The sequence below is a fragment of the Pteropus medius genome, unplaced genomic scaffold (genome assembly GCF_902729225.1).
Source record: "Pteropus medius unplaced genomic scaffold, Ma_sr-lr_union100, whole genome shotgun sequence".
NCBI classification, from domain to species: Eukaryota; Metazoa; Chordata; class Mammalia; order Chiroptera; family Pteropodidae; genus Pteropus; species Pteropus medius.
In genome coordinates, this window is record NW_024347788.1 from 3,696,313 (window position 1) to 3,720,584 (window position 24,272).

A 24,272-nucleotide genomic window follows, 5' to 3' on the forward strand; every position below is an offset into this window, starting at 1 on the left:
ATTGTGAGTTTTCACTGGATACTGAAATGCTCCAAAGAATTTCAGAAGAAGGCTGGTCTATGTCTGCCGTATAGACTGAAATAAAGCTTTGGACTGTGTTAATTTTGAAATGCTATGGGCTGCTCTGAAAGACATGGGTGTGCCTCAGCATTTGAATGTCCTGATGTATAATCTGTATTATAGATGGGAAGTCACTCTCAGGACCGAATATGGAGAGACAGAATAATTTTCTATAAGCAAAGTTGTCAGAAAAGGATGCATTTTTATCTCTCTATTTGTTTAATCTGTGCATAGAACATACAGGAAAAACTGGGCTAGACTCAGAGGAAAAAGGATTGAAAATTGGTGAAAGAAATATCAGTAACTTAAGATGTGTAGATGACAGCAACTTATTGGCAGAAAGGAGCAATTGTTTGAAATGACTTCTGATGAAAGTGAAAGAAGCAAGTGCCAAAGCAGGACTGCATTTGAACATCAGGAAGACAAAACTCACGACTACCATAGAAACACACAACTTTAACATAGACAATAAAGACATTGAGATTATTAAAAATTTGGCTTACCTTGTTTTAGTCATGAATTCGAATAGAGACCTCAGCCAAGAAATCAAGAGCGGGAAGGCTGAGACCTAGAAGGGCAGCACGGAAGGATTAGGAAAGATCACCAAACACAAAGATGTGTTGTTAGAGACCAAGGCTAAGATCACCCACACCCTTTATTCCCAATTACTATCTATGGATGTGAAAGTGAGGAAGATTGATAGGGGAAAAAACGGATTCACTTAAAATAGGGTGTTGGAGGGAAGCTTGATTGATATTCTGGACCACCAGAAAGATGAATAAGTGGGTCCGACAGCAAATTAAGCCTGAAACATCACTGGAAGCAACAAGGATAAAACTGAAGTCCTACTTCAGACATCTCATAAGAAAAGACAATAATCGTGAGACCATAGAAGGTAGTAGGAAAAAAGGAAGAACTAATATGAGGTGGACTGATTTCATTAAAGAAGCCGCAGGCGTGAGTCTGCAGGAGCTGAACAGGGGTTCTGAGGACAGGTCACTAGACATCATTCATGCATAGAATAGGGTCAACAGAAGGGAGTCAGAGACAACTCAGTGCATAGAATAGGGTCAACAGAAGGGAGTCAGAGACAACTCAGTGGCACATCACACACACATGCTTGTATATTCTGGGTAACGGATAAGGCAGATTTTTTGTTTATATGTAAATAGTGACAACACCAAATGTTGGCAAGAATACAGAGCAACTGGATCTCTCATGCATTGTTGGTCGGAATGGGTATTGGAACAGCTCTCTGACAGTTTGCCAGTCTGGAAAACAAACACTTTTGTACAATTCAGCAATCGCACTCCTGGGCACTTGTCCCATGGAAATGAAACACAGTCACACAAAATCCTGTACACTAATGTTTATAGCAGCCTTATTCATACTCAATAGCCAAACACAGGAAACAACCAAAATGCCCTTCAACGGGTAAATGGTTATCTGATCTGTGGTATAGACATTCCATGAGAAACTCAGAAAAATATAGGAGTCAGCTACTATTACATGTAGCAACTTGGATGGATCTCAAGGTCATTATCTTCACTGCCAAAAGCCAATCTAAAAGGTCATATACTGTATAATTCCATTTATACAACATTCTCAAAATAATGTATTTAGAAATGGAGAGTAAATCAGTAGTTGACAAGAATTAGGGATGGTAGAGGGAAAGTATATTTAGTGGTAGCAAAAGAGAGATCTTTGGAGTGATGAAATAGTTACATATCTTGCTTGTAATAATGCTTACATGAGTTTGTACATGGTATAAACTGCATAGAACTATACATTACACATTTACTAATGTTAATTTCCTGGTTTTTAATATTAGATTCTAGTTATATAAGATATAATCATTGTGGAAAACACGGTGGGGGGTACTTGGGATCTTTCCATACTGTATTTGCATTTACAATGAATCTAATTGTTTAAAAATAAGGAGAGGGAGGGAGAGAGAGAGAGAGAGAGAGAGAGAGAGAGAAGACAAACACACCTGTTGAGGATGAACTTCTGAATGTGGTCATCGCAGAAGAAAGTCCTGCACAAACTAAAAACTAAGGACTGAACCGATACTTGGCTTTAGTGTACTGGCTTGTTTTTCTGTAATTACATAACAATACAGAAAAGAGCAAGCAGACAAACAAAACACCAATGAAATCTCCTAAAGTTCAATGTTTACCATTCTTGACTGTCAGTGAATTTGACATTCTGTAGCTATTGAAAAGAACTAGTTAGAGGGAGAGAGGCAGAAAATTTTTATTCTTTTAAAACACGTTTTATGAATACTTTGAAGAAAAAGATAATCCTGAATTTTTTTGTTTCATTTTTAACCTTAATTTACTTTTAACTGAAATGAAATTAATTCAAGTTCATAGAGAAAACGAAGATGGTGATCTTTATTGCCCAGATAGAAATTGAGCAAATACAAGCAATCAATCAGAGCTGTCTTAAAACAAACAAGAATATTCATTTAGCAACATAAACGTGTTGCTTATTGCTTTTATGGGGGAAAAAAACATACAACCAAGTAAAATATTATGGCTGTGACTTATAACTATATAAAATATGCTAATGTATGTAAAATAAACATTTTCTGATTATTAAATATTATGTGGATAAAGGGGAAATCTTTAATTTTAGCCTTATTTCTTGAAACAAGTTTTTTAAAAAATAAATTAGTTTTAAAACATGAAATAATTTGACATCTGAAAAATTTAAGTCTAATGTATTTTTTTCCTTTAGAGACACATGGTTTCTGTACTGTCATTTCCTTTCTAAAACCATTTTCTGTGTTATGTTAAAGGAAGCACCTTCACAGATGACACTATAACCTAAAGAGGTTATTTATGACTGGCCAAAAAGTTAGAACAAATTTTATTTTGAGCTCATGATGATAAAATTATCTTTTTAAATGACTATAATTACACATTTTAATATCTAGCACTATGTCATTCTCATGCCTAGATTGATTCTGTCCTGTGCTGTTGCTTGAAAGAGTTGTTCTGTTTTAGTATCAAAATGTCACTTTCAGCTTTCTCTAACTCCTCTGTGAGACATCCTGTTGCTCTTTGTAATGATGACTAAATTCTAAGTTATTTCCTTCCAATACCTGTAACTACAATTGGAACTCTCAAATAGGACTTGGGTTTTATCTTTTTTTGGTGGGGGGGCGGCTTGAAAATGGGCTTAAACAATCAAACAAGACAAATAGCAAGATTAGTTCTTTTACACATACAGGGGAAAGAATGTTATAGCTAGATTCCTGATACACCATTTGGAAAATGATGGTCCTGGTTAGACTCCACAAAAAAGATGGTTTTTAAAAAGACTGAAAATTGCCATAAATTGACAGAAGAGGCAGCAGTATTTTTTAGTCCTAGTTCTTTCTTTTTATATTTTTAATAACTGACCATCACAGGCATGACAAATATGTCAGCTCTATTGTCCTGTGAATCATGGTTCCTTGCGAGGTTCGCGGGGAGCTGTTAATCACAATGTCTATTTTTCAGAATTAGTAGTTGATAGTGGGCAATCATAAGCTTTCTTCTTTGGGTGGCTATGGTAAGTACAGTCCATTATAGTACTGAGTGGCAAATGCATACTCTCTCTTCTGGCTTCTTACTGAGTATATGATTTCTTTTTTATTTTTGCTATCAGGTAAGGTACACTTGTGGTTATTAAATAGTAATTGTCTTTTAAGGATGCTGCATTCTATAGTAATTACTTGCTCCAACAAAGTACATTTGAATGTTGTCTATTTAAGGTTTATGTTATTTCTTTTATGAAAAATACAAATCTGAAAACATGTAGTCACTTATTATATTGAACAATATAATTAAATTTCTGATATCCTTATATGACTATATAAAAATATCCACACATAAGTAAGTATATATACATGAACCTATAAAATTGGATCATGATTTTGCTCACAAAAATATTAAAGATTAAAAATTCTTATTAATCTCTTCAGCACTGTTGTAGTTTTTAACTATAATGATTATAACTTGGGCTTTTAAAATATTTCAGTAGGATAGCAGAGCAATCAAGGTATAGCGTCTGTATAGCCAATAAACAACCTTTTCAAGTAGACTTGGGGCGTGGAGGGGAAAGGTCTGCATCTTTCTTTTCTCCTGAAGCTGTGCATCTGATCAAGGGGACAAATTTTCCTCATAGAAAACTGGAATTTTACTTAGACTGTAAGAGAATATACTTTTCTAAAAACGTTTCTAAGCGAATATATCAAAGTGCTACTGGTAGCTCGGGTCTCTTTAGGGAGTAGCCAAAAAGATTGAGAGATACCATCAGCAAATGAGAAAGATTCAATAATTATAGTTTGGTCACTAAACAGCAGATCATCACAGAAAGATTTACAATTAATTTTTGAAACTCCCTACTTAGCTGATTTTTGTATATAATTTCACTCTGGAAGACAATTCTTCTTCAGACTCTAAAGTAAATTGAGTTTCTTGTAATTGAGTGCAAATAAATAACATCACCAGACTGTGCTATTCTGGAGAAACAAAACTAATATAATTTAGATTAAACATTTGTGAGAAACTTAACAGTAGTAATGGTTATTATATAAGAGTTGATTTTGTTGAAAGTTCAGTCATGATACATTCTTTATACCTTAGGAAAAAAAACAGTAACAAGAGCTATGAAGTGCCTCCAGATGTGCATTTTTTAGTTTGATACAGTGTTTTAAAAGCAATATCACTAGGCATTTAATGCTTTATGGCAATATAAGCATTATCGCACTAGTTGTCTTACACCTATACCTAATCACATATTTTCATTAACGGCATATATACTGAAGGCATTTTAGTTTGCTTATATGCTTGGAGAGATGGTTTTGATAGAGACAAATCTTACTTGAATACCAACACAGTTAGAATTAACTGCTTATTTTAAGGAACTCAGATACTTTAAATGACATACATTTTTTTTCTTGTTTTGGATTTTACAGAGAAAGAAAATTGTTTGCATGTTATCTATAATTACATGATTTTTACAACTATAAGCAATGCATTTTAACTGCTTCTTTTAAGGAACTCAGATACTTTAAATGACATACATTTTTTTTCTTGTTTTGGATTTTACAGAGAAAGAAAATTGTTTGCATGTTATCTATAATTACATGATTTTTACAACTATAAGCAATGCATTTTTTAAGCATTTCAGATTAATGAAATTTTGATAGAAACTAGTATATTTTTTAAATTAAATTTATTGAGGCAACATTGGTTAATTACAATGGTTTTAAGTATATAATTCAATAATACACTATCAGTATATTGCATTGTGTGTTTAGCACCCAAAGTCAAATCTCCTTACATCACCATATATTTGATCCCTTTACCTTTATCCACCTCCCTCCCTCCCCTCTTCCCTCTGGTAACCACTGAACTGTTGTCTGTGTCTATGAGTTTTTGTTTGTTCATAATGTCCGTTTGTTGCTTTCAGTTTTATATCCCACATATGAGTGAAATCATGTGGTCCTCGACTTTTTCTGTCTGACTTATTTCACTTGGTATGATAATCTCAAGATTCATTTATGTTGTCACAAATGGCAGTATTTCAACTTTTTTGGAGCTGAGTAATATCCCATTGTATATATGTACCACACCTTCTTTATCCAATCATCCATCAAAGGGCACTTCAGTTGTTGCCATCGCTTGGCCACCATGAATAATAGTGCAATAAACATTGGGGTGCATATATCTTTACAGGTCAATGTTTTAAAATTTTGGGGGTAAATATCCAGAACAAAGATTCCTGGGTCATATGGTAATTTTCTTCTTAACTTTTTGAGAAACCTCCATACTGTTTCCCACAGTGGCTACACCAATTTACATTGCCACCAGAAGGGCTCTATTTTCTCCACAACCTCTCCAACACTTGTTATTACTTGTCTTGTTGATAATATTTAAACCCCATTAATTCCCTCATTTCCTATTTATGAGACCTTATATTCCAAGCTAATCATGGAATGAAGAGCAACAAGGAAATCTAGGAAGGTAATACTATGAAACGATAAAATTTAATTTATGAATTTTCTATACTTCTAGATGATACAACTCAGTACATTTTAAATGTTGTTGTGTATAACGTGAGGATATTTTTGTTTTAAATGTAGGTGACCAAACCTAATGCCCAGAGATAACAGGTGTTTATTATAATTTTCATAGACTACATTTGAGGAAAGAGTCGCCCTCACGTATTCATTGCTGTACTTTCGATCAACTCTTTTATTCCAATTCACGCTTTGACAGTGATGTCAGATGCTCTCACTTTATTTTATAACTTGCAAGTGAGATCACATGTGAAAAGTACTTAGTTTACTGCCTAACATGTAATTGCATTGTCAATGGTTGTGCCTATGTTTTTTTCTCTACAGATTCATGTTTCATGGAGAAATAGGAATGAATGGGGCTAATGTTCTAAATCGAGTATCAATAATTCTTGATGTCTATTAACATTATGCATAAGCACATTTAAAAATCAAAAGGAACTAAATCTAAAGAAAAATACTACAGACAAATAATGGTTTGGAAATATTACATATATTGCTGGAGAAATGAAATATGATATGTAATTTTCACTGGAACATTATATTTAGGAGATCTTAAAATGTAAAAAGGGACACAGCTCATTAACCTTTTAAAAAAATATTTTTAGAAGGATGTTATTTGAATTTCTGTGAAACTTTATAATGCTTTTAAAAATACCATGAAGTATGCTTTACAAGTAATTTCATCTATTACTTTCTTTTTATGCATAAAGAACACTAACACATTTCTGATTTTGCCTAATTCATTCCTCCAATTGCAACCTCATCTAATACATGACACTAACCAGTAATATGTTTATATCCACAGCCCAGTGATTTAGGGATCTACCATCGTAATATTTCTTAGGTCAATGAATATGCTGGTCTCTGAGATACTATGGGTAGAAATATTACTCTGATTTTCTCAAGATGTGAGCTTATTTAAGAGCTATTAATCTTCAAAACTCTGTACTACAAATAAGTTTATGCTTGGTTTCAAATGTACTTCACCTTTATTAAATAAGTAAAAACTATTCTGCAACAATCATGTGTAAATTATTTAAACTGTTACCGTGCTATATAAATCAAAGATGAAAATGTTTTATGTTTATTAAAGAAATAAATTCATGAAGTCTTTTCTATATACACACACATGCACACACACACATATAATTTTTAAAATAATATTGTATTTGTTATATTGTATTGTGCTGAGAGCTTTTGGAGAAGAAATACTAAGTTAACATTATCCAGGTCGTAATTCATAAAAGAAGAGACTATTCTCAATTAATAAAAAGATGAGCCCTGCCTAGGCTATTCATAAGTTATCAGTAAGATAATGCTACAATTTTTCTTTTGTTTAAGGTCATAGGGCTGAAATGAGCCTAGGAAGAGTGGTTTAAAATAAGCTTGTTTCAAATAATATGATGTTATTTATTTTGTAAAAACTATTTTGTCTAATTTTCTATTTATATAACTATTCTAATTATTTAATTTTCTATTACTGAAAATTTTGTACATGTTCTGTGTTTGGAGGAAAGTAGAAAAAAAAACAAAAGTAACACAAAATTATACAAATAAACCAAAAAATAAATTAATTATATAGTTTAAGGTTTATACACCTTTTAAATAAACTTTATTGGGGTGACATTGGTTAATAAATTTTATCGTTACAATTCAATAATATGTCATACGTATATTGCATTGTGTGTTCACCACACAAAGTCAAATCTCCTTCCGCCACTATGAATTGGACCCCCTTTATATAAAGCTTACCTACCTCTCCCATCTCCCCTTTTCCTCAGGTAACCACTAATCCGTTGTCTGTGTCTGTGAGTCTGTTTGTCCTGTTCGTTTGTTGCTTTCAGTTTTATATCCCACATATGAGTGAAATCATATGGTTCTCAACTTTTTCATCTGACTTATGTCACATCATGATTATCTCAAGACTCATCCATGTGGTCACAAATGGCAGTATTTCATCTCTTCTTATGGCTGAGAAATGTTCCAATATATATATATACACATCATCTTTAGCCAATCATTTATCGAAGGACACTGGTTGTTTCCATATCTTGGCCACTGTGGATATTGCTGCAATGAACATTTGAGTGCATATATCTTTATGGATCAATATTTTCAAATTTGGGGGGTAGATATCCAGAGGAGGGTTTTTACGAGTTATATGGTAATTCTATTCTTAATTTTTTGAGAAATCTCCATACTATTTTCCTTAGTGGCTGTACTAATTTGCATTCCTACCATCAGTGTATAAGGGTTCCTTTTTCCCCAGAACTTCTCCAATACTTATTACTTGTCTTATTGATAATAGCCATTGTAACAGGTGTGAGATGGTATCTCATTGTGGTTTTGATCAGCATTTCTCTAACAAATGGTGAAATTAAGCATCTTTTCTTATGTCTGTTGGCCATTTGTGTGTCTTCTTGGGAGAAGTGTCTGTTCAGGCCCTCTATTTTTAAATTGGATTATTTGTTTCTTTGGTATTGAGTTGTATGAGTTCTTTATAAATTTTGGATATTACCTCCTTATCGAAGGTGTTGTTTGCAAATACCTTCTCCCATTCATTTGCCTCTTTGTCTTATTGATGGTTTCTTTTGCTGTGCAGAAGCTTTTAGTTTGATATAGTTCCATTTATTTATTTTTGCGCTTACTTCCCTTACCTTTAAGGTCAAATTTATAAAATCCTCTCTAAGATTCATATTCATGAGTTTAGTACCCACTTTTCTTTTATGCAATTTATTGTTTTGTGTCCTATATTTAGGTGTTTGATTCATTTTGAGTTAAATTTGGTACATGGTGAGAGATAGCAGTCTAGTTTTATTCTTTTGCATATAGCTTTTCAATTATCCTAGCGCCATTTATTAAAGAGGCTTTCTTTTCTTCATTATATATTTTTGTCTCTTTTGTTGAAAATTATTTGTCCATATGTATGTGGGATTATTTCTGGAGTCTGAGTTCTCTTTCATTGTCCTGTATTTCTGTTTTTCTGCCAACATCACATTGTTATGATTACTGTCACTTCATAGTATAATTTGAAGTCAGGCAATATGGTACCTCTAGCCCTGTTCTTTTTTCTCAGGATTGCTTTGGCAATTTGTTTTGTGATCCCATGTAAATCTAATAATATTTTTGTTCTATATCTTTAAAAAATAGCATTGAAATTTTGATGGGTTTGCATTATGCATTTAAAAATAGTTTTTTTTGTATTCATATATGTAAATATTAGTATATTTAAATAATCACTATTTGGTTGTTTTTACAAAAAGTGAATCATGAGGCCAGTTATCATTTAATTTCAGTCTCTGTATTTATTTTATTTTAAAACATAAAGCTTAAATAGCTATTTAGGTATTTAACTGATGTAGAATACATTTTAACCATTTATTTGGAAAATTTTAATAAACTAATAAACAAGTAAAAATCTGTTTTTTATACTTTTCTTCTTTAGTGATAACCATTTTGATATGTTTACATTCTTTTTATTTATGACTCAAATCTTTTGAGTTTATATTAGTAAATCCCATCAAAACATGAAAAGCAAAAAAAATATATAAATACATGAGGTCGTTGATAAATTTTAGTAGGTCTGCACAGTTTGTTATTATTTGTATATATAGTGAGACACTTACTTTACCCTGACATACAGTAAGACAGTTAAATATTGGTTCAATTAAATTGAATATTCAAGATATACTTTTTGAATTATTGTTGCATAAAAATCATAAGTTGATGTGCTCAAGGAGAATTAATATATAAAACTGGAAAGCCAAAAACCTTTCGATTATTATAATCTTTTTCTTTCTCTCACTAGTAATAGCAAATCCTTGGTGCCACACTTTCCAAACATATCTAGAATTGTTCCACTTCTACCACTTTCAGTGCTAATACTCCGATCCAAGCCATATTCATTTCTCATCCAGATTTTTCCAATACCCAAGTAGTAGGCCTCCTTGTTACTATGTCTGACTCCCTGTGGATTTTTCCTCATTTGGTATCTACACCGATCTTTCTAAATGCACAGCATGATAAGCTTCTCAATAAGACACTCCAAATGGCTCTAATCTTACACTTAATCAAAACGAAATTTTTTTAATTAAATTAATTCCCTGTCTCTAAATGACGTTTTCCTTCCTCTTTGACCCCATTCACTACCATTTTACTTTAGAATATGCAAAATATACTCCTTCCTTAAGATTTGTATTAGTTATCTACTGCAGCATGACAGTATCACTATAGATACAGTGGTTTAAAACAACATTCATTTACTAGCTCCATCTCTGTAGGTCAGGAGTCCAGGGATGGCCTAACTGGGTCATCTTTTTCAGACTCCACAAGACTGCAATCAACATGTCAGCTGTGGTGAAAGTCTCATCTGAGGCTTGACATAGAAGGATCTGATTCGAAAACTCAGATGCTGTTGGCAGAAATCAGTCTCTTGCAGCCTACTGGCCTGAGGGCCTAATTTTCCTGCTTCCTGCCCTCATTTTCTAGCTGGTTGTTGGCTGGAGGACTCCTTAGTTTCTTCCCACATGAGCCTCTTCAAATGGCTGCTTGTTTCACCAAAGCCAGCCAGAGAGACAATCTTCTAACAAGATAGATATTACAACCGTTTGTAACAGATTGAGGAAATGACATCCTATCATTTTCTCATTACTCTATTGATTAAAAGCAAGTCAACCTTTCTGCCCACACTCAGGATTATATAAGGGTGTAGATATCAAAAATTGGGTGTCATGGGACTCTTAGAGTGTGTCTGTCACAGAGTCTCTATACCTGTCAGTATTATATCTATCCTGAAAGATTTTTCTTCAAATATCAATCTAGCTCCCTCCTCTCATTTTGCTGAAGTCTGTACTCAAATGTCAATTTATCATGAAAGGCTTACTTGTCCCCGTATATAAAGAGTGCCCTGTAGACAGTTTTTATTATTGTACTTTGCTTTAGCCATTTCATTCATAGTAGTCATTGCCATCAGACATAGTATGTATTTTTTTTTTTCTGTTTCACCCTTCTAGGTATAAACTTCTTTATTCTCTATGCTTTATTCTCAGTTATAGCCTCATCTTCTAAAAAAGTCCAAAGGAAAATGTTCAAAAATCAAGAGTTCCTTTTTAAAAAATGTATGATGTATACTTATTTCATATATATAATAGTATTTAAAATGTCATATAGCTGCACTGTCCAATATGATACTGTTAGATATATGTGGCTATTTATTTTTAATTAGTTAAATTACATAAAATTGAAATATCAGTTTATCAGTTATACTAGCCACATTTCAAATGGCCAGTAGCTACACATAACACATAGTGCTACAGTGATGTAGACTACAGATGCTGAATCATTCTATCATGGCAGAAAGCTCTACTGATCAGCCCTACTTTATATATGTACCAGGTTTTTTCTTTTCCAGGACAGATTTTGACACAGAGAATAAACTGTATCTAAGTCACTTTTATATCTTCCATGTTTAGTCCAATCAATACAAAGAGCCTAGTCAATTTTACAGAAAAGTTGCTTGAATCAATAGATTTTTTAGTGAATGGATAAAAATGTACTTCAGACCAATAAAAATTTATACAAAAAATGCAAGAAATTACTTAATTAACAGATATGACTTTTGTTCTGTTTTCTGTTATTTCCTTATGATAGTTCACAAAAGTGGGTTATGTTATTTAAAAAAATTGCAAGTCATCATGAGTTTTATATCAGGAATAAGAAAATCACTCATAAAAAATATCACTGTAAGTATAAGCACAGGGAAATGCATAGTATTAATTATCCAAACACTATATAGCATTGTTCTTTTCTAAGAGACAGTAGTGATAAACCAAATCATACCTGCAGCCTGACAGATCTTAGTAGCACTCAGCTTGTTTCATCTTGCTCTGTGCCTCTTGAAGCTCATCATAAAATCAGTAGGATTTCTCTGTTCAAAGATAGATCAAGATAGAAAACATTCCTTCATTTTTATGAAGAATAAAATGTTTCTGGTAAACAACAACCTGTCTTTTTTTTAATATAACTATTATTTTAGGAAAGTACACTGAACCTGGAAATAGAAGGTTGTGCTATGTCAGGAGAAAAATGTGACTGAAAGAATGTTGAACAAGTAATACATCTATATCATATATGTAAAATATATATATATATTATAATATATATGTTACATATAATTTTATATATATATAAAATATGTGTATGTTTGTACCATTACAGTTATCTGCCAATTAAAGCTAAAATAAATGAATGGGACTACATCAAACTATAAAGCTTCTGATCAGCAAAAGAAATCGTCAACAAGGTAAAGAGACAACTATGCAAATAGAAAAATATATTTGCAAGCAATGCCTCAAATAAGGGCCTAATATCCAAATTATACAAAGAACTGATACAACTTAATAACAACAAAAAACAAACGATCCATCAAAAATGCGCAGAGGACCCGAACAGACACTTCTCCCTAGAGGACATACAAATGGCTAACAAATATTTGAAACGAAGCTCAACATTGCTAGCTATTAGAGAAAAGCAAATCAAAACCACGATGAGATATCTTTTCACATCTCTTAGAATATCTATAATCAATGGGACAAATAATAACAAATGTTGGAGAGGATGTGGATAAAAAGGAACTCTCACACACTGCTAGTGGGCCTGCAAATTGGTACAGCCACTATGGAAAACAGTATGGAGGTTCCTCAAAAAACTAAGAATTGATCTACCATATGATCCAGAAATCCCTCTACTGGGTTTTTACCCCAAAGACTTGAAAATCCATATTCGAAAAGATATTTGCACACTGATGTTCATAGAAGCATTATTCACAGTGGCCAGGACATGGGAGCAACTGAAGTGTCCTATGATAGATGATTGTCTAAAGACGCTGTGGTACATACATATAATGGAATATTATTCAGCCAGAAGAAGAGATGAAATACTTCCATTTGCGACGTGGATGGACCGCAAGATAATCATGTTAAGCGAAATAAGTCAGACAGAAAAAGTTGGAAATCACATGATATCACTTATATGTGAGATATAAACCTAAAAGCAACAAATGAACAGGACAAACAAACAAAGACTTATGGTCATAAACTATAGACTAGTGGTTACCAGAAGGGAGCGGGTAGAGAGAGGGGAGAGGTAGACAGGGTAAAGGGGGTCAAATGTGTGGTGACAGAAAGAAATCTAGCTATGGGAGGTGAACACACAATGTAAATTTATATACATGATTACTGTTAAAATGTACAGCTGAAACTTATTGAATTTTGTTAACCAATGTCACCATAAAAATTAATTAATTAATCAAAATAATTAATATCCTGATTTTCAAATGTCATCTAATGATGTAGATGAAGAAAACCTATGGAGAAGTTTAAGTACAATGTTTAATGAGGCAAGTAAATCTATGTATTTAAAAAAAATCTTATTCGTTATTCATAATTACAAAATATGTAATGATTCCAATTTTTTAAATTATCTTAATCACCAATTTTATAGGTCTTAGCTATGAATTCCAAGAAATTGTTTTATTTCTGTGATTAGTGAAAAGTATCTGATAACACATTTCTGATATCCTAGGTCCCAAATAATGGGGTTCCTTACTGTGACAAGTTTCTCAAGGCCCATTTATTAACAGAGTAAGTCAGTGAGGATATGGAAACATAAATGCAGTTCAAAACCAGAAGAATTCATGGAAACAAATATAGTAGATGATGACAATTATGGTTGAGGGGAAGATAAAACACCTGGTCTGGCATCTTTTGAAACTTGCTATCTAAGGATTCTATCCCACTCACAGAAGATACTGAAACATGATATTTATATGTCTATATATCATTCAACCCCTTTACATTTCTTTAAGGTAAAACTCTGCAGTGATGTGAAGACTATCTAAGATTGGAGACTAAATTATCACCTTTTTTAAAATAAAGGACATATGGGAACATTTTTATAGTCTTTGAAGGATTAAGTTGAATTTTCATATAATAGTTGTAGTCTTATTAACAAAATTTTCAGTCAGATATCTATTGCTGTCAATGGATTTACATAAAACACACACGAATAATTTCTGAACTATATCTATCACATGGATTTTTTTGCACAATAAAATAATATAAAATGCCCCTAATTATATCCCTTAGGCTTATAAGTTAATGATTTCTTTTCTTAGTAGATGGAAATCTTTTTTCAAAATATGTGATGGTGAGTTCTCTTTTGCACTCAATAACACTTTATTAGAAGAAAAACAAGAATTGTTTAATTACTTTTAAGAAAATTCATCACAGGGAATACTTGCAAAAATAACTTCAAGTTCAATAGAGCCATAGAGAAAATTCTCCATTTTTTTTTTTTTTAACCCCAGAAAATGCTATGTTCATCTGTGTCAGAAAAACTGAATCAAGCATATTGGATGTCAAGTGTCTCTAAGTCAATTTGTCATTCTGCTCTGCATCTCTGCAGAGCTGATTTGAGCATAGAGATCTTTTGAAATCAATCAGAGATTGGCAGTTGGATTAGCTCAATGATATCATGGAGCATGACAAAAATTGGTCCTTTGCATCATTTTCAGTATTTCTTCCCTTGTGAACTAATAAAGACAGGAAAGAGCAATTGAATTTAACCTTTAATAATTTCATTTGAATTTCTATACATATTTTATGCTATCAGTGACTTCCTTGATGACCTGGTTTTAATATCTGCCCTACACATAATAGATATTCCCTTATATACTGTGTTTTTCTTTATAACATTTAGACTTACTTGATTTTATATTATAGTATATTTATTTATTTTGATTTTCTTCTGTTTTCTTTATGGTTGTAATTCCAGCACTTAGAACTTTATATTATAGAGTAAGTGCTCAATATATTATTGTAGAAGTCTCTAATTTATTTAAACATCTAATTTCTACAAGCAATTAGATATTTTGATAAACTTGCTCAATACTCAATTTGAAGTATTTACTAATGAAGAGATAAACTGAAGATGTTTTCTTTATTCTGGAGTCTCATCAAGCATCAAGAAATGAAAAAAATAACAACAACAAAACTTTCCAGGAGTTTCAGGCAACAGTTGTCATTGATACAAGATTTAATGATCTTGACCTCTATTTCCAACTTCTAATATTCCCCAGAAAGTACTGAGGATTTCAAAATAAAGAATTGTTCATCTTTTTATTGATTTATTTTTCATTTTGTATGCCTAATGGATGAAGGCCACACTCTTATTATTTGTAGTTAGTAAATTTTTTGTTGTTGCTGATTTCTGCTAGCAGATAAGGAGCGGGGGTGTGCAGAGAGAGAAGAAACAAAGTTTTCTGACTAACTCTTTCTTTATGACACCAAAGGAAAGAAAGAAGCAGTTTCATCGTGGGCACCACAAGGGATTAAGATGTCTTTATTTCCAATTTCATGCGGAAAAGGCACCCTAGCAGAAGGATATTGACTAAAAGAGTGACTGTTGTGAAGATGATTTTCAGAAAAAATGAAAACCATGGCTATCATGCAGATATAGAAATAGTGTTAAAGATTTTACTTAACTTTAAAAGAACCAGGAAGGTTTTAGGACTATTCAAAAAATAATCAAAAGAATGAACACATCAGGAATAGATCAGGAATATTGAAATAAATAAGTAAATGGAGGCAAAACTAATTTTTCCACATGATGGGAGGAAAGACATGGAATATTACCAAAGAGAACAGAACATGCACACCTACAACTATACTCAGCTTGTATTCTAGAGTATAAACTATGTACACTATAAACTACTTCTCAATGCTACATGTGTAGATAATATTGCAATCTCTTCTTCACACTGAGATATCCCATAAACTCTCTTGGTCTCTGGGTCTTCAGCATATATTACTGACAACTGCTGTCTATATATCTTCTCCACTGACCATTAAGGGAATTTACTTGCATATTAAACTTCGTGCCACACTCCTGATGAGTGTTTATACTCTTGTTTGTATTAACTTACATGATATGAGTAGTCACTAAATTGTATTTGTAACATTACATCATTAAATTTAATAAAATGTATATCATTAAATTTTATTAATTTGTCTTTTTTGTTGTTTTGAGTTATTCCAAAATATTCTTGAAGATCTCATACAGAATTTGTATTTTCAGCCTAAAATGAGATAAGCACCAAGTGAAGGAGATAAGAATTTTGTTCACTTTGTTTTCAATTAAGAGTATTAATGTAATGTCCCAACTAACATATGGAAGAGAACATATTATAACCTTTTTTCATATTTCAGAACTGAGAAAATTATCTTTTAATAGTGTTAACTGTGTTGTTGACTATTATAGCTCTCAGATAGAGTTCTTTTAGAATATCAAATTTCTAGGATTCTCTTCAACTAGTTTTAGATAGAGAAATCAATCATATCCAAATATTTCTAGGCATCTGTATGAATAGGGTATTGTGTCTTCGTACTGCATGGAGTTGAACACAGAACCAAACAATAGCTATAAACTGATGGTCAAAACAAAACAAAATGAAAGCTTCTTAAAACTTTAGTTGTTATAATAAAGCTTTAGAAGACCAAATGATTTTGGAGTGTTGATCATCTTTTAATTGAATACTCCATCTTCACTTAGGTGTTCCATTTATAACTAGTATTATGCTTTTTCTTTTGATCTACCATAACAATATGGTATGATGACATTGTTCCAGTGGTATTTTTTTACACTTAAAAATTACATTAAAAAATAAAATATAGGATTAATAGTCATTGTAGTCCATTTACTCCATAATGATGTCATTTCAAAAGACATACAGTATGTCAACTCATGACTATCTCTTAAAGAAATAGAAAGTTTTGATATTTACTGAATAGGCAATAGGATTTCAAACTAAATTCTGACTTTGATATCTCTTAATTTCTACTCTTATTTGTACCAAAGATAGCTTACCTTTAGGTAGGTACTGAAAGTATAGTCTATCTTTTTTATTTTAAAACATTTTTATTACCTATTTTATGGAAAAAAAAATCCAATGAGTACCTGGGATCACAATGGAACTACCATTTTTTTCCTTTTATCTTGTTCTAGATCAGTATTGTCAAACAGAACTACTAATGATGATGGAATGTTCATAAATTTTATCCTAATAATCATCACTAGTCAAAGATGACTAGGAAGCATATGTCATGGGGCTTATGCAAATGAATTTTTAATTTTATTTAGTTTTGTTTAATTTAAATTGCCACATGTGGCTAGTGGTGAATATAATAGACTGCAGTTCTGATCCTTGAGTGAGATTTAAAAAATATTTCTTGCAAAGCAAGAGTTTCTGGTGTAGTTTCAGGTCTGGTTCTCTCAGCAAAGTTCCTGGAATAAGAATAAATGAGAAACAATCCATGAATCAGTGAGAACTCTGGTACTTCAAGTACTCTGTTATAGGAAAAGTTCTGAATGAAGCTATTTTTGATGCTTTTTCATATACTTTAATTGATTTGTGTGGTTTCCTCCTTTTCCCCAGGAACCGAGCCAATCTTTTCAGAGAAAATGTCCTCTCTTGATAGTAAAGGACTAGAGATTAGATTGATCTGTGTAAGTCTATTATTTCTACTAAAAAAAATAATAAGATCATATGCTAGCTAGGAGAAATGTCAACAACATATATAAAAGACATTTAGCTTTTTTGCCTCTAAAATTCAAGAAATTAACATATAGTTTTGAAATATGTAAGATTATATATGTACATTGTTTATATTGCATGACTGGTGACACTAATGGTATTTGGTTCTCTTATTATTCAATGAAAATAGAATATATTAAACATTAAGAGTGAATAAGATAGATTAATGTAATGAAGTAAATGACAAAGGGGTGCAAAGAGATATCTATTTTACTTCCACTAATTCTATAAAACTAAGTGGTTATATTAAATTAGTGGACTAATTAAAACTTTAAAGAGAGTTTTATTATTATCTTTCTCATGCCAATGATATCAAAGGGAATATTCAAATAAATTTGGTACAATAACAATGAGATGACAAGATTGTTATTTTCTCATACCCAGGATTAAGCAAAATCTCCAGGTTCTAAACTCTCAGCGTGATTTCTAATACTGTCATAAAGTTGTTCATTCATATGTAACAAGATGATTTTCCAGAAAAATAATTCAGTAAAATTAGGTTGCTTTACACAATTTTGTTTATCTAAAGCAGAGGCTGTTCCCTTCAGGGCCTATTTGTCATGACTTTGGTGTGAATGTTTCAAGAATTTTAAGGTATGAGTACTCAAGATGCTGTGCCATATAAAAGTAGCAATTACCAATCACAGTTGCATTGATTCCTGTGTAAAAAATAGTGCCTATATAAGAGAAGGTACCGCTTACAATAGGAATGATTTTGTTAGGAAATTTAAAAAGAGAGGGAAGAATTCAGATAAACTTTGAAAAACTTTGTAAGACATACAAATAAATTTCTAATTTCTTATCTGGCCTCTACTAGTTTTCACAATCAAGACATGCTGTTTATTTATCTGTGTCTAGTAAGCCCTATACATGCCCCTCCATGCTAAATTTTGTAGTGATGAGCTGAGAAATCTGTAAGCCACGTTTCTCCTTTGTATGATGGATTCATATTAGGTTCTGCTGATTTGAGGCTCTGTTGGGAGATTAAAAATCAAGAGGAAAGGGAAGTGTCTTAATTCTATTTCCAATAGAATAGGTGCCAAAAACATCTTTGGTATTTCAAGCCTAGAAAGGGTCAATGTTCCTAGTTAAGTAGGAAGTGTGATCTGGTGAGCTCCAGCTGAAAGTTACAAGCAACCTCCAGATCAGATGTTATTACACCTCTTTTGTCTATTCCTTCAGCATCCACCATGAAGTTTTTGCCAGTTTAGCCCCTTCATAAACTTTTTAACCTAGTTCCGTTATAAAGCACATGTCTGAAATACTTTTTCCGTTTTCTTACTTTATCCATCCTAACACAAATATCTACCTATTTTGTCAATTTACTTCTCAAGAAAATATTCTCTCCCAATCTGCCCATGATCCCGTGAACCTATTAGAGACAGGTCTACTGTCTTCCTTGACTTTGTTTCTCTCATTCTCTTATGTAAAACTTAATGTATGTGTTTGCATATTGGGTCCGTGATACTCAGACCTTATATAAGTACAAGGTGAGGCTGTCTGGACACTGACAAAAATGAATAAGAGAACAAAGACTCTGAGAAGGTCAAACACAGCTGTTTTCAGTCATGAAGAAAGAAAAGCACTAAAGACAAGAAATTACATTAAATGTTTGGCTAATAGATTTTAGTGTTTTCAAAGTGATATAGCTATTTGTCTTGAAAAGGTGTGATCATTGCTATAAAGTGAAAACAACTAAATTTAATGAAGCCAAGGAACTTCTCCCTTTGTATTTTAATTAGTATTCTAGATGGATTTTAAAATGATCCTAGGCAATCACATACTTAGTGGTAGGAATAAAACAGAAATCCTTTTTAACCTATCTTCTCAATGAATGTAGAGAATTGATCCTGGAAGTTAAAAGATGTCAAGGACAATACATCATGAAAGTGATAGAATGAGATTGCATAAATCCCAAAGGACCAGAGTTTATTCTACGTGAATTGAGAAGTAGTCGTCTGAACATAATAGTAAGCTCATTCCACTTATTGGGTCATTATTAGGTAGAATATGGGAAAAGCACAGTTTCTCATTGACGAGTCTGCAGAAAGAGTGGGAGAGAGACAATTTTGAATGAAGCAAGGAAGGAGAGAGACATTTCTATGAAGAGAATAAGAATGGAATCTTTGTTTGTAATGGAATGGAAATTCCAGATGATACAGAGGGAAAGAGGATGCAAGTGAGAAGACAGGCCCTGAACTGGACGGACATGACCAAGAATATGAGTGAAAATCCTGAAGCAAAGAAAGAAGAGGTTTAAGAGGCCTGCATTTTTTTCCCCAAAGGCTAAGTATCACCAATCTCATAACAAAACTATTTGAGTACAAGATCAGAGTTAGGCTTAGGATTTCAGGCTACATCACAGAGATAGAGATGTCCAAACATACCGCTGGCACTCCAGTGAACATGGGCAAGGAGAGTCAGACTGATGAAAAACTGAGTCACAAAGCAGATTCAAGAGTAGTAACGTTTAGTTAAAATTCACATGGACTTCATCCCCTTGAAGTCTGGACAGTGACATCAGGGACTGAAGTGTCCCAGACTGTGTTCTCTCTGTCTAGATTATGAACTCATGTAATTGGTGCTCAAGAAACATCTTATATTGATGATTCTCTTATTATATAACTGATAAAGACTTTGATGCATTTGATTGTATGAAATCGAGCAGGGAAATAATATTGAGGATACATATTTCTTTAAATAATTCAATGAAGACATACTAACAGAATTTCACATGTCAAAAGCATTAATGTAATATTTAATAAGAAAAAACAGCAGAAATTATTACGGTGATGCTTAAAACTGAAAGTAATTGTCAGCAGATCTGGCATCCTATCACCAGATAATGACTCTGATTCTACGAAAATGCTCGGTCACAGCCAAAGCATCATTCCAAAGATATTGATCTTGTGACAATGTTCTTTTGAAATGACTTTATTTCAGTTCAAACAAATGACTCAGGCAGATTTAAAAATGAGGTTGAAGCCACATAAAGGAATTTACTTTAATGTTATGAAAGTGCTTATTTTGAGTGGCTGAGAGAAGTAGTTAGTGTTAATTTCCCTAATAGGAATATGTTACAAAAACTCTAAATGATAGAACGCAGAATGATTCATTCTTTATGAATTAAACTGCTTATAATTGGCAATCAAGTTTCTATTTTCTTCGATAACGCATGGCTGAGATTGTATTTCACAAGAATTTAATAACTTTTAGTAAAGCTACAATCAGTTTTTTTTTTTTTATTATGGACACTGCTGATTTTTTTTTTTATTATGGACATTGCTAATTTTACATAATCCATAATTTACAAGGAATTTTCCATAGGGATTGTAATCTTTTGTATAAACTTACATATAAGACTGCATATAATCATCCTTTCTCAGGAAGATTAATCAAATTTAGAAATAATTCCAATGTGTACTATTTGAATAAAAAGTAATATGACTATAAAAATGCATTCCATTTTCAGATATTCACTTCTATCTATGTTAGCCACTTTAAAGCAGGAAACACATGCCACACATATATGTGAATAATTGAGTATGGGAATGAAGCAAAGAAATATGGTGATGATGAAGGTAGTGATCAAGTAACTATCTGAATTGTTTGCAATATAGCGGTGTTATTACCTTCTTCATCCCTTTCACTTCTGCTTGTGATCGTTATTGATTGTTGCTTATAACGGCTCAAAACAGTTGCATTTGATTTTAACAACATTTTCACCCAGGATGATAAAATAACACTTACTGCATAGTAATTCGGGGACAGGTGATACAAAAAGACAGGGCAGTGCTTCACAACAGTATCGGTAAATCTAAAATAAAATAACCCAAACAAGGAAGGCTGTGGTAACCCAGCGAATGTGCCGCATGAAGCCTACACACAGTGTGGCATGTCGGGAATGTGCTTAAGAGAGCCACCAAGCTATCTCTGCTGTGTGAGGACATGTTATCCACACTATTGACAAACATTTGCTAATTAGAAACCTAACAGTAGATGGAAAATGTATCAAGTGCAAGTGAAAGCTTAAAGAAGAAACAGAAAATTAAAATTGACGCATGGCCTCCGTAACACAGAATAAACATTGAATAACCTTAATGTTACGAGCATCTGGTAATTTTCGAGAAACAAATCTAATCATTATAAACACAGCAAAATATCATTTGAAATGGTGTTAAAGACAAGATGATTTGGGTATATGTTTTTATAATTATTTCTACATTTCTTACGTGACCAAAATAATTCTATATACATCTGCTAGCAGGCCCTCTATATGAATATTATTATATCTCTCGCTTTATACTTTCATCATTCACAGAACTAAGTAAATCTGAAGAATTCAATTTTAATTTTCCCTATGGGTAATTTTAGATATCATTTAAAGCTTTTTTTCTTAAATTACCATTAGTGAGTGACCTTTTGAAGTAAAGCAAAATTTGAAAAATACAATATTTATCTTCCACCTGATATTAGTCACCAAATTTTGAAAAAAAAAATTATTACTCACTCTCCCTATTCATCCATCTATCTATCCACTTATGTACTTAAAAATGAATGTGCTGAACATCAGCTATGAGGTACGTACATAGAATAAAGAAAGCAATATGGCAAAGTTTTGTCTACAGGAAATTAAGAGTCTAGAAGTGAAACTAGATATAAAGTAATACAATAATTATATTACTGTCTATGGCACATTTATACTCTCAGCGTATTTTATGTATGCTTTCTAACTTACTTTTCACATATGTTCATTCTATGAGCTAAGGATCAGTATGTCCTTTAAAAAAGAGAAAACTAATGTTTAGAGACATTAAATATCATGCCTAAAGTTTCAAAGATAGGTTGTATGTTGGAATTTAAAAATATCTGAGATATTTCAAGGTGTCTGCTCTTAAATGCTTTAATATTACCTAATGTCATGGTTGAAATAAAGGATTGAGAACATTGTTTCTGAATAAATGATTAAATAACACCTCACTGGTATTACTTTCCTAAAATGACTTTAACAAATTACCTCACACATGGTATCTTAAATAACAGACTTGTTCTTATAGTTCTAGACACTGAAAGATCAAAATAAGTTTCGCTGAACTAAAATCAGGTGTCAGCAGAGTTGTAGTTTTTTTTAGAGGCTCTAGGGGAGAATCATTCTTTGTCTTTTCTAGATTCTAGAAGTTGATGGCGTTACTTGGTTTGTGAATACATCACTCCAATCTCTGTGTCTTTGATCGCATTGCCTTCTCTTAAGAGAATCTTAAGAGAAATCTCCCCCTCTCTCTCTCTTATTAGGATTATATGATTGCATTTAGGCCACACACAGAAAATCCAAGATAATCTCAATATCTGAAGATCCCTAACATTCGTGTGTGTGTGTGTATATATATATATATATATATATATTTTTTATTATTCATATAAGATAACATTTATGAGTTCCACAGATTAGGATGAGGGTATGTGTTTAGGTGGCCATTACTAAGTTTACCACACTATACTAGGCCTTAACAACCTTTACCTTGATTTATAGCAGTAGTTATCTCTTTAACTGGATTCCCAGTCCATAATTTCTGCTTTTCCAAACCGCTTTGCTTATCAATAGACTGCCATCCTTAGATCGCTTTTTCTATTATAAATTTTTTTGATAGCTCTAATATTCTGGAAACCTTATCTGACTTATCTGGAAAACTTTCCCCCTTTTTTTTTAAAGAGTTTTTAAATTTTACTTTCCTTTTCCAACTAATTGCCTTCTCTATCAATGCACATTTTTCATTCTAGTCGGACCGATGTCATCACTCTCCAATTAGTGCTTAATGCCCATTCCTTGTATTGTCCTTCGCTTATGTAGTATCCTCATTTGAAAACTATTTTTAGTTTTTTCTGATTTGGCTATTTAATTTACTGGTTCTCAGAGAAATGATGGAAATACCAATATCTCCAAAGGGGGGAAAAAAGATAATAGGCAAAGAATGTAAAGAGAAAAACCATATAATCATTAATTAACATCTAAAACTGCTCAGCCTCACCCATACCCAAAATGAAAATTTAAAATGAACATAAAATCTATTTCTATAATCACTTTAATATACCTTAAGTATTGGTATGTGGCATGAAACAGTCATTCTCATATTCTCCATTTTATTTATTTATTTATTTTTAGTAAGTACATACTTGTCATAATCTCCTACTTGCCTGAATGTATTGTACACACCTAGTCCAGTTAACATCCCAATCTTAGCTTCTGTGGATTTTTCTATGATTTAAATTTCCATGATTTAAATCTGATGTCATATAATGAATCAATACAATCCTAAAAATCCCCCCAATTAAGGACAAATCATCCAAATGATGTTAGAACAGGAAAGCAGACTATAAGAAAGTAAAATTCTCATTTGGGTTTAAAAGCCATTAGATGTCTCAGAAAATGATATTATTTCAGTATAGAAACTAACTTATATACTACTTTTTTATTCTAAACGGTACTTA

At 32.2% G+C, this 24,272-nt stretch overlaps 1 long non-coding RNA gene across 1 annotated transcript in view; it reads right to left on the minus strand.

Annotated features, from left to right (window-relative positions):
* Positions 1-2,118: 2,118 nt before the first annotated feature.
* Positions 2,119-24,272, minus strand: part of LOC120614447 (uncharacterized) — a 50,072-nt gene continuing 27,918 nt past the window's right edge. Inside the window, exons 2-3 of the long non-coding RNA XR_005655984.1 lie at positions 11,975-12,062; positions 2,119-2,160 (exon numbers count right to left, since the gene is read on the minus strand). This is a non-coding gene — a long non-coding RNA (uncharacterized LOC120614447). The remainder of the gene's footprint in view (positions 2,161-11,974; positions 12,063-24,272) is intronic.